At 37.3% G+C, this 12816-nt stretch overlaps 1 long non-coding RNA gene across 1 annotated transcript; it reads right to left on the reverse strand.

The window, feature by feature from the left end:
* Positions 1-3242: 3242 nt before the first annotated feature.
* On the reverse strand, positions 3243-3874 carry LOC116182243. The gene is made up of 2 exons (XR_004147463.1): positions 3769-3874; positions 3243-3721 (listed from the first exon to the last, which is right to left on the reverse strand). It is a non-coding gene; the product is annotated as an uncharacterized LOC116182243 (long non-coding RNA).
* Positions 3875-12816: the final 8942 nt, after the last annotated feature.

Here is a 12816-nt window from a genome sequence, read left to right on the forward strand (position 1 = left end):
ATCTTCGATTTGATCGGCAAGTTCTTCATAAAATACGTGTAGACAACGAAAGCTTTTCATTCAAATTGGCTGCTTTCTTCGTAAACACGTAAAGTGGGAAGTAAGTAGGTCAATTTCATTAACTCTTCTTATAAACTGGTCGCTTGGCATTTAAAATTGTTTCTATTCATCGTTCAATTGTTGATGTGTATGGAAAAGCACCCTTAGAACAATATTTAGCACTTTTTCCACAAGGTATGAGTAATTAGACGCCAGATAAGAAATACCTCAAGCTCGTCTTGCGTGCTTCACGTGTCTTTCTCTAATGAATGCGAATGAATCGCTTCAATTTCACCGCGAAACCGAATCACGCGCCTAATTTCGTTTAAATTTAAATGACAAATGAAGAATATACTTATATTCACTGCAATGTTTGGTATTGCGAATTTTTATATACATGGTAATTCAAAAATGTATTATATTCAGGTACTATCTCAACCTCCATTCTTTCGTCTCCTAAGCTATTCTTTAGTGACTATTGAAGTGAAGTGTAGTGATAGAGTCATTATATCGCACACATGACAAACGTCACTAGCGCACGTCTACCACACTCACACCCCTCCCACTGTGAACGGGGGGGGGGGGGTGCGTGAAACTTCGGCGAGTAAGATGAGAAATATGTATCGAAATGTTTCTTAATACACAACTTCCTTTTCATTCACTGTTTATTTGCATGTCACCTTTTCGTTGCTTTTTGAAATGTACAGATTTTTGGCGCATTTTTGCAAATTTATTTGTAAAAAGGTAGCTTTTAATCCCACTTTGGCCGGCTGGCTGGCAGTAAATGCGAGCCCGTAGAAGAACGCTTGTAATTAGACGAGGAGTGTACATGTAACTATCGGGGCCGTGTAATGAACAACTTTAGGGACGGTGCTACAAGATATGGGTTCGGTGACATTTGGGCGCCATTCCTAAGCGTGTTATACTAACCTGGAGATTTTTCAGGCGCATTTTTGCAAAAAATTTTTTTGTAAAAAGTAGCTTTTAATTCACTTTGGCTGGCTGGCTGGCTGGCTGGCTTGGCTGGGCTCGGCTGGCTTGGCTTTGGCGTAATGCGCGCCCGTAAACGCTTGTAAAAGACAAGGAGTGTTGTAAATCCCGTGTAATAAGAACGTTAGGGATGGGGCTACAAGATTGGAGCTCGACGACATCTGACGCCATCCCCGAGCGTATTATACTAATGGAGATTTTTCAGTTTTTATCTATCTTTTTCTACAGTTTTTTCTCCGATTGTTTTCAAATTGGTGTCGTCGGGAAGATCTTGTCAACGCGCACAACTCCTGCGTGGCGGAATTTTGTTTTTTTTTCCTAGGGGCGAAATAAACCACTTTTGCGGGCGCGCTTCGAGGGGTAGTCGACAAAAGTTTCTTACAGCGCGAATCGCGGTCCTCTTCTCGTGTCACTAATAGAAGGTCGACTATGTGAAGTACCAAAAGTTGAATACGATTTATGCCGGATTTTAGCGCCAAAATGTGAATACGAATGAAACGTCGGAACTGTGTATCGACAAAGGGAATGTGGTACCCCCGACGAGATCTTACTGATGGTGGAGTCAAACTTTCAAATCCGAATTGTTGCGGGTGATCAGAAGTGGGTGTCGACAAAGGAATATGGTCAAAGGATTTTAATGATGGGTGAGTAAACTTCAAACGCGAATTGCGAGTGCACGTACCGACAAAGTGACGTCGGTAGCTTTCGGCAAGATCTTATTGATGGTGGAGTCAATACTATAAAACACTGATCTGCCACACAAAAAAGCGCTGAAGTCCCTTTCTCACACGAGGACTTTGATTTTTTCCTATCTTATTCTACAGTTTTTTTCAGATTGTTGTCAAATAGGTGTTATCGGAAAGATCTTGTCAACGCGCAGAACTCCTGCGTGGCGGAATTTTGTTTTTTTTCTTAGGGGCGAAATGAACCACCTTTTGCACGGCGCGCTTCGAGGGGTAGTCGACTTTGGACGCCCAAAAGTTTCTTAGATCTCGAATCGCGGTCTCTCTTTTTCTCGTGTCGCGGTCTCTCTTTTTCTCGTGTCGCCAATAGAAGCTGGAGCTATGAGAAGTACCCAAAAATTGAGCAGGTACTATTTTGTTCCGGGTTTTCAGTAGAATCCACCAAAATGCGAATTGCGAGTGAGCGGGACGTCGGATGTGGGTACCGACAAAAGAAATATGGGAACCTCCGAAGAGATCTTACTGATGGTGGATTCAAAACTTCAAACTCGAATTGCGGGTGAATGGAACATCGGAAGTGGGTACCGACAAAGGGAACATGGCAGCTCCCGATAAGATTTTACTGATGGTGGAGTCAAAACTTCAAACCCGAACTGCGGGTGCACGGGAATTGGGTTAGCGACAAAGTGAATGTAGTAGCGTTCGACAAGATCTTATTGATGGTGGAATTAATACTAGCTAATAAAAAACTGATCTGCCACACAAAAATGCGCCGAAGTCCCTTCGATCTCACACGAGAACTTTGGTAATTTTTTTTCATTTTAGTATATTCGCACGCACTAAAATCGTGAACATCTTTGCCAATGCAATCGTGTTCTGTGTAATTGCGATTGCTGATAATGCGTTGACTGATAATAAACAAACAGGTATGCGAATTTTTCCACGACCATGTTAAAGAAAAATCCGTCAGTCCATCCGCGCACGGATTTTAAACCAAGATTCACCACTATTTAGGCCAATAGAATGCCAAAATTCACATTTATGCAATAATTCTAATGGGAAAACCATCGAACTCATTTCCTGGATGCCCAAGAGGTAACTCGTATGTTTTCTCGATTTGAATAGGGACTGTGAAATCTTTCGTGACATTGAAACCTACAATAAGTGTCCGTAATGAAGCGGCGAAAATGGGTACCGACAAAGGGATAGTGCCACCACCGGTAAAAACTTTAAACGTGGATATAATGTAGCTCTTCGAGACGTATTCAACGCTTCTCCCAGTTCAATCGCACTATCCGCGACTGAGATCCCTCTCCGCCTTTCAACTCGATAACGGAGCGCCGGAAGTGGGTATTCACAAAGGGAAAATAATAGATATCGATGCGACGTTTACTTCGGAAGGATCAAAACTTTAAACGGAATTTGATTTACAGGAGTTCCCATACTCTTTCCCATATCTACCATTTATAATTCAGAGTACATGTAATGAAACTTTTTGAGTTTTTTTTTAATATAAATAAAATGCGACCCTAATTGGCTTTATTTAATCGATTTCCTAATTTTTTTGGCAATGTACGCACAGTAGATTTATTCATACTAATGTAGTCAAGTTCTATTTTCTAACCGTGGGCGGAGGCAGCTTTATAATTCTGGGAAATGCATTTTCTTACAGTGGAAGGGCTAAGAACGCTTGGAGGATTTTCCTTGCAGAAAACTGCAGATTTTTTAAAGTCTTCTGTTAGTTCATCTATTAAACTGACGACATCCTGGCAAATACGTGACATTTGCCACGCCAGATCGTCAGAAGCGATGATATTGTCAAACAAGATTGATCCAGTGGCGGTTGTGAAGTTCCACTTCAAAAAGATGCAGTTCAGATAATTGACAAAATTAGGACTCTCTGAATTTGAATAGTAGTATTCCAAAACCGGAGTTTTACCTAAATTCGCTGATTCTGCGCAAGCACGTTCTTCATCGCTTACATATTGCATATAACACATACAGTTCACCTGAAAGGTTTTGTTAAACTTACTAACGAAGTAAACTACTTACGTACTTCAGATAATCTTATCAGAAGAACCAATATGGTAAAAGATGCCGCTATTTTTCTACATGAACTAAACATCGTGCGATTTCTTGTTATGTGTCTGTGTAGCAGAAGCATCTTATATACTTTTCTTCATTAATGGTGTGATAACATATCACCCATTTACTGTTATTGTCGACTGTATAGACAGATTGTATTTATACTTTTACGTTTTATTTTGTAAAGCAATTTCTAAAAATAAAACAAATCAAGCGAAGGAGCTATCATGATATACAAAAGGTTTCCAAATAGAACTTTATGAAACATTTAATCAATCATGTGTAGGGTGGTCAAATAAGCGTCGAAGATGATGCACCTTGGAAACTACTCATTGTAAGAAACATGCGGTAACATCTATAAATTGGTGTTTGATGGTCCTCAATTATCTATGTTTGGTGAACATTTAAAGCGAGTTTTTTTTAAATTTTATCATTGAGAGTTTGTAGCAGTACAAATTCCAAAAAAACAAAAATTTTCCTTCCGGCTCAGATCGGTTACAATAGGGTCGGTTGGTTTATTAAGTAAATAAACCAACCGAAAAGAATGTGGCGCGCTCATTTTTCTGTGGTTTTGGGTATTTATGTTGCTGTTTTTGAGATTTTAGCATCGTAGTTTTAATATGCATCAAAATATTTTTGAAATCATTGTTTCCGCATTTCATTATATATAGTTAGGTATCATTATAAAGAAATTTCAAATTATATATAATAAACTACCCCAGATACTTAATTGTACATATGAGCCAAAAGCGAACACAGTGTCCCCAATGTTCTGTTCCTCAAAATTCCGAATTTTTGCATTGCAGTTTAAATTCTAGATTCCTTTGAATAAACATCAAACAGGCCAATACATAAACTAGTGGACTTTTAATTCTCAGTAATCATAATAATCATGAATAAACAAGATAATTATGGATTTATTAATATCAATAGAAAAACCTCATTAGACAAATGTCATCAGACTCCTCTCATTTATAATTTAATTTAATGGAAAAGTAAATAAAGAGATAACAAAGTAAAGTATAGTAGAATGAAACAAATCAATTTGTCTCTTTCTACTTCAATTTGCTACATTTTGCAAGATGGTAGGCAACTTTACATACTCCGTTTAGAAACATCAATTCACTACAATATTGTAACGGAAATTTAATTTCCTTCTTTATTTATAACAATAAATTTACAATAGTCTTAAAATGGATTAATTTATAACAGTAATTACAATTTATTAACAACAATTTATATCATAAGAAGACGGACGCACCACACCACAGCGTGCCTTCTGAGTTCCGAGGTAATGCGCAATAAATTCTGCGAAAGTGGACTGTTGCTTCCTGTTCAGCGCGCTGCACATCTTTGTAGTTTGGCACTGCGCAACCATCTCCAAGATTCTGAAGGTGCGCTTCAAACGTTCAATCAATCACAATTAGTGCCCGCGGTACACAAAAAAATAGTGCTTTTAATGATGCAAGCATATCGCTTTGCATAATTGTTGTATGGACCTTAAAAAATGATTTGATCCGTAGTTCCTGAAATTTGATCCCTTAGGATTGGAATTTCAGGGCGGGGGTTCAAGTTTCATGTGAAAAATGTTGAAAAAAGTAAATTTAGCCACCAAGGTCTGTTTGTAGTCACCGCCGCAAGATTCTAACCTGTTGAACGCAACGCAATGCAATGGTTAGAATTTCCGAACAACCACCGGAAGTCATGATAGACCTCCATTTTTAAAATTGGCCGCCAGAAAGTGAAACTTCGTGCTGAGCCCAAATGTTGGACTGTTGGGTATCATTTCAAATGTTTTTTAGGTCTCTGAATACGTCTGTTACAACAAAAATACGAATAAACACACCATATGGCCTTTCGGCCGCGATATAGAGAAATATCGCTCGAAATATCGAATAGGCAATTGATGGGAAGTTTTATGAAAATAAGATGTGGCTAGGCAAATTTCGTTTTCGAATTAATGATAACATATTAAGGTATGTATTGATTTTAATGTAAATTAACTTCTATTTGTGGACATGTGCATGTCGGTGCTAATCATATCGACATATCCTCAATATCTTGGTCGGGGTCAATTTCTGTCCGGTTAGAACATTGCCCTTTGCACTTTCTGCACGCCAAGATACACGGCAGTTGGTACCGACGGCGGCGGCAACAGCATTGCTGCGTCTCGAAGCCCGTTGTGCAGCCGCATTTATTCAAAGCTCTGCAAGAACGCCAGATCTCGGGGTGAAGTGTCCAGAGCGGTTTCCACTGGTCCTTCTCCTTAGTCCAGCCCCACATTGCTGGTGTTGTGGGACTGCAGCCTGCCCCAGATGTGACCGGTCTGGTACGCAGACCGTTTGACGTATTGCACCAGGGCCCCACGAGTTGAAGGGATAGCGCCTACGTGCTTATGCTGTGTAGCAAAAAGGTGTTTCAGCGCCTGATCAACACTAGTACATGAGCCATCCCACACACCGTACAAAGATACAGTAAACCTTTCCATAGCTTTCCATGTTAACGCGCAGGAAGGTAACCGAATACTAACTCATGGCATTAGGTATTACCGCAGTTATGGCCATGAGATTTCCCCGATGATCCTCACGGTCATAGCCTTGGACTTTGGCCTCGGGCTTTCCCATGTTGACCTTGGGTTTCCAAAGGTCGTGACCTTGGGCTTTCGCCTCGGGGTTCACCCAAGGACGTGACCTTGGACGGTGACATCGGAATTTCCCCAAAATCGTCGACTTAGGGTTTTCAAGGTCGTGGCCGTGAACTTTGACTTCGACTTGGGAAAACCTAAAGTTCTAAAACATAATTTAAATATTTTATTATTAAACAAAAAAAAACACCATTACAAAACCTTGCTATAAAAATTATAGGGCCAACATAAAATTTTTCTGTACACAACCCGCTCACAGAATGGACATAGTACAGAAATATATGATTTCAACAACAAGATTTACAAGATCTCAAGGAATAAAAAGTGTGTACTAACAGCAAGAAATATCCAGAATTAAAATGGTCCAAGGGAACGCAATTACAAACGAAATATCACTTTCATGAAAAACTTCCTACCAAATTGTCACTGAAATTGGCTGAACGGACACTTGCCACAATTTTAAATCAACGTAACACTTTCATAAACTGGACGATGAACTTTTCGATTATTAAAAAGCATTCCACCCTGCAATGACTACTTGCCAAAACTTAACTTTGACGTAAACAGGCTGACTACGTGTGTCAACTTAATTGAAACAATAAGTATGTGTATAGAAATTTTTAGTAAGATGAACTACCCACGCATTCATAAATCACCCAAACAACCGCGTTGTTAATTTGCTCCACTTATTTAAGAAATCTCATCTTCACTACTCTCTTTTTCCGCCTAGTTATTAACCGACGAAGAACGAACACCCAACTACGTCGCCAAATTAATGCCCATATGGGTTGCGCGTATCAATGCAGGTGTCCTAATACTAAACCTAAATAACGTTTACTCATCTCAATAGGCCTTATTGGCCTATTGCACACGAACGGTTAATCGACCGACCGTTTGTTTCGCCGACGCGCGACGGGCAGGTAAACTGGGATTATTTTACACACGGTACCAGCCACCCATCGGGAGGTTTGACTCTGTGGTGTATTCGAAGACACACATCCGTTTAACTACAGTTGTAGAGCACGTTATGTAACTAACCATTGACTCACCGCCGTTTATTTTGTTCCACAGAATAAGACCTTCACAGAACAGAAACATAAATGGCGCTAAATTGTCACTGATTACAGCGTTTCCCGTGGTTGTACGGAGAACTATTTATCGCAGACTCAAATATTTTTTTGCAAAACCTGTAATTTTGGTCGTTACAGGAAATATTTTTACCGTCGATTTTATACGTACACATGGTTTTACACATGTCAATTTTGACTTTTAAAAGATTTAAAATATGAACAAGTTATGTGACCGTAAAGTGTTGTGTGACGGATTTTAACTATAAAATATCAAAAAGGCATCGTTTCCCATATTTTGAAACAGATTGTTTTGTGTTTGAAACGCGAAGAGGGTTGAAATGTGCTGTTATTTCTCTCCTATTTATGCAAGGTATGGAATTTATAAATTACCAACGGTATAGGCGCAAAAGGGTGTAGACTTGAGTTTTATATTTATATAGACGTAGATACTTATATTGTAATTCCTTTTAGACAATGAATAAAAATACGTTTTAGATAATTCAACAACTTCCACCCTCGCTTCTCAAGTAACAAGTAAGCATCAGGATCAAGTTAACATTTGCTGTCAAAAACTTGTGTGACAATTTGCTGAAACGGTTTTATTACCTCTTGGAACAAAAAATTTAGTTCTAAAGATATTTTTTAACAAAAATATGTATTTAGTCCAAGCAGCAATTAAAACCAAATATTTCGTACGACAAATCCTTATGTAAGTATCTTTCTGCAAAGTGTTAACATATACAAAGCGTAAGTTCCATTCACTTCTGAGTTTTATATGTAATTTGTAAACATGTAATTTAAGTTCTCTGATGTGTTAAATAATGTAATGTGATTGTATCTAAATACACTTTAATTTAACAACTGTGTAGGTGTATTCTTTATCGATATTTATGATTTAGATCGAATTGGGGAAATTACTTCATGAAGCTGGTCACCAGATGGCGCTACTCCGATTTTGATGTTTTAGTTCACAGTACACCCACCAGGGTCCGCCAAAATACCATACAAATTTTTTAACATTGCTGTTTCTATTCTGAGAAGGCCGTATTCTGTGTTTTGTTCTTTATTAGTATACTTTCTGTGCCCGAGATTAAAATAACAGCGCCAAACAATAATATGGCATAATGCAGCATAATTTATTATCCTCGCCATTAGAGATTGCCGGTACGTCATAGTTCACAATCGTATGGTTTAATATGAAAAATAATAATAATAAATAATAATGCCAACTTGATTAGAAAATATACTCCGAGATGGCGACAGCTGTCATTTATTGGATGTTTATTTGAAGGTGCAAAACTGTCAAATCGCAGAAAGTATCGTTAGTCGATTTTGGTTTTTAATTGGTATAAAATATCGTAGTTTCGTTATTAACGTAATAAAGACGGCGAGAAAACAAAATCCTTGTAATCTAACATGTCATTAATGCGTTATTTTTACAGGCCATATGGAAGATATAGTATATTAAGTATGGAGAACGGTAAGGGATTTTTACCGTTCGAAGACAATTGTTTGGAGGAGGAGCGAAGCGACGACTCCAATTATTGTCTGAGAACGGTAACCCTTAACGTTCGACGTGCTTAGTTATAACATTTTTTGCGCGATCGAAATTAAATTTATGCAACCAATATAAATATGCACTAAGAAATTAACGAGCAGAATAAATCGAAATGATCGAAGTGGTATGGTGTATATCACTAGGTAACCAGTTTATTTGTCAAAATTGAAATTAATAATTTCATAAAAATGTGCATGTGTCTGATGTAGTTTACTAGCTTTGCACTTCCTTTATGACTTTATGAGCGTCTTGCTATAGGGAAAACAGCACAAATTGTACGTTTAATTTACCTAACAATAATTAAAGATTAAATGTAATGTAAGACTGTTGATTTTTAAAAAGGCGTCGGTAAGTATTTTTGCTGTTCTGTTTTTAGATCGGTAAGTAATTTTGGCGTCGTCGTAATCATAGTAACTGGTAAATTCTACGTACTGTCATGGAAACACCCATGGTAAATAGTCAGAAATGACCGATCGCGCAAAAAACCCATTTTTGTAAGCTGCCTCATTACAATGAAATTTTTCCAAAAATGTAAACATTTAGTAATTACGCTACGTCAGAATTATTACAATGGTCGGGTCTTGCATTCATAAGTGAGTTTGCCGATAAAGAATTATAAATTTACAATTAGATATTCAATTTATAGGTTATTCGATTTCCATACACCCAGCTGCACATTTTGCAAGACTACCACGTTTCAAAGTTACTCACTGTTACTTATGATGGCTTACAATAAGGATAAATTCAAAATGATACACTAAATGGATATTAATTATGTTCAAAATATATTATAATATATGACGCTGTCACTATCACTGTACTTCTATTCATATTTATACTTTTTTTACATTTTTAACACAGTGTTAGATTACTAGGAATCAGAAATGAGAAATAAGCAGCCTCTCAACTGGATCCTGATGTTGATCTTCCTTCTACCCTACGCAGTATAGAATGTGTGTAGAAATGTTTTTAGGCCAGTCAAAATCGACACAAAAAATCGCTAAATTCGCAAAACATGATGTATCTCTGATTTTTTAGTATGTTGTTTGGACCCATTAGAGTAGTGTATACTCAAGTTTGCAACTCTCTAAAAGTTGTGGAAAAAGTGTAGTATACGAAAAACCGCGACATTTTCGGACTTTTTGCAGTGTTTGCGTTATATTTCCTTAACTATACATTTTTCGACGAAAGTCACTATATACGTTTTTGAAGAGTATTAAATGTAAAATAATTTTCGCCTAACCCGAGCTCTGTAGGTCAATTAGTTACCGAATTACGGCACTTTGAAGATAGTCATTTTTTTTCCAAAAAGTGAACATTTGAGTTTTACACCTTCTTTAGATAGAAATTGCGGCTAAACTATTGATCCTACGAGTAGAACTTATAAAATAGAAGTTGTAGATAATTTAATTAGCTTTAAGTTAAGCGTAAAGTGGGTCTGCAGGTCTCGTAGTTCTCTCTAAATCTCAAAAAAACCGATATAAGGTAAAATTGTATTTCTCCAGAAATGTTCCACAAACTTTTTATCTTTTGTTTTTTGGTGTGGGAATAAAAAAGCAATGTGTCAACTCACTTTTTTGCTGCATAGAGTCAATTTTAAATATCCAACAATTTCATAGATTTAAATTAAGGCACAAATCAAAGTTGAGTAAGTCGTAGATAGGTGCCGCAATGATATCATTGTACATAAAGTCCCTAGATTACTAAAGTATCGCGAATAACAGCCATTTTGGCTCAGTTTGGGAACCGCGAAATTTGAAATTGAACAACAGTTGGAAAGTATATGTATTTTGCAGTCGGTCTTGGATTGTGCGGATACTTTTGGATAGGGAAAGTTTTGTGAGCGTATCGTTTAAGCCTCGGTTTAAGCCTTTAACATTATAAGAAAAATATAGTTGCATCGCTTTTTTCACTTTTTTTTACTCCACATAAAACCTTTGTGTGTACCCAATTCTAAATATTTTAATTGATCTTCATTAAAAGTTTTCGAAAAATTGCAGTCTTCACTTCTGAGCAGGTAATTTCTTTTTTCGGTTTCTGTTTTCTTGGCCCCCCCAGAGCTCCTTTCTTGCAAATGCAAAAAGGGATGCAGAGGTGGCTGTATTTGCCTGAAAGCAGGTCTCAAATGCTTTGTGATGTGTGCTACCTGCGCTGGGGAAACGTGCCAGAACGCTGCTCTTATCATCATCGAAGAGGGCGACGATGACGAGCCTCAAGACAGCCCTGACGATCCAGCAATACTGGACTCCCTAGCTATAAAGGACCGCGACGACAATCCACCAATAGTAGAGGACCTCCCTGTTAAAGAGTGCAGCGAAAGTGACGGCCCAGAGCCATTCAAAAAAGGACACGATTTTGATCTATCTTTGATTTATTAGTTATATACCTACAACAATTTTTATGACTTATGTTTATATTAAAATACACCTCACCGTTTTTTTAATGATTACATGCCAAATTTTTCTTTACCACACCAAAAAACAAAAAAATAAAAAGCTTTTGGAACATTTCTGGATAAATGCGATTTTACCTTTTATCGGTTTTTTTGAGATTTAGAGAGAACTACGAGACCTGCAGGCCCCACTTTACGCTTAACTTAAAGCTAATTAAATTATCTACAACTTCTATTTTATAAGTTCTACTCGTAGGATCAATAGTTTAGCCGCAATTTCTATCTACAGAAGGTGTAAAACTCAAATGATCACTTTTTGGAAAAAAATGACTATCTTCAAAGTGCCGTAATTCGGTAACTAATTGACCTACAGCAATCCATTTTTGTCGTGCTACTTCAATGTCAGTTTATGAGAAGAATTTCATTTCAATGCTTTTCTAAATAAGAAAGTTGGAACTGCGCTTGCGCAAACCTAAATTTTGAAACTAATGTTAGATTTTCCTTTATTCCAAGTGCCTATGTATCAAATTTCATTCAAATGCTTTTATAAGTAAAAAATTTTGCAATTCGGTTTACAAATGGTCGAGATGCGAAAAGGGCACTGTGAATTTTGAATCGATTCGATTCAACTTTTGGCATTGCGTATTATATGGCTAAAGCTATGCCCATATTGAATTTATTCATGCAATTCAAGTCATAACTAACGGAGATGTAAAAGTGATCGAACATTTCTAAACAAAGTTATCGTTCACACGGACAGATAGATGGACAGACAGACAAAGGAACAGACGGACAGACCAGCATGCAGACGACAGGTAGCAATGCAAAATTATAAACGATCTCTAGGATCGTTAATAAACGGCAAAAGTGTAAAATTATAGAACATGTAAAAAAACGGTTTTTTGTTTTTTTTACAATAACTTTTTTTTGTAAGCGGTACAGAAAAAATTCCTTCCTTGGTACAAGACTCGACACCATAACGAACCAAATAGCGAAAAAGTAGAACAATAGCTCTTAAGATAAAAAACTAGTAGCGTCGCAAAGTTAGCGGACGGACGGACGGACGGACGGACGGACGGACAAAGTGGCCACAATAGCGCATTTTTTTTTTTATTTTTGTGGAAATGCGCTAAAAACTCGAGGCCCTATGGCCCGAGAGCTTTTTAGTCGCCCGAGAGTATAAACGTCAGTTTATGCCCGTGGTATATACAACATTTTATGTTTTACAAGTAGTTTTCTTCGTTAAAGTAAACCGTTTACAAAATAATTCACTATGTTTGATCAAGTACGCGTGGTTCGAATTTGTTAATGTGATTGAAACCATTCAAACATCAATTGTAATTTTAAATAATTCA

The sequence above is a fragment of the Photinus pyralis genome, unplaced genomic scaffold (genome assembly GCF_008802855.1).
Source record: "Photinus pyralis isolate 1611_PpyrPB1 unplaced genomic scaffold, Ppyr1.3 Ppyr1.4_unclustered_Scaffold4423, whole genome shotgun sequence".
Lineage (NCBI taxonomy): Eukaryota > Metazoa > Arthropoda > Insecta > Coleoptera > Lampyridae > Photinus > Photinus pyralis.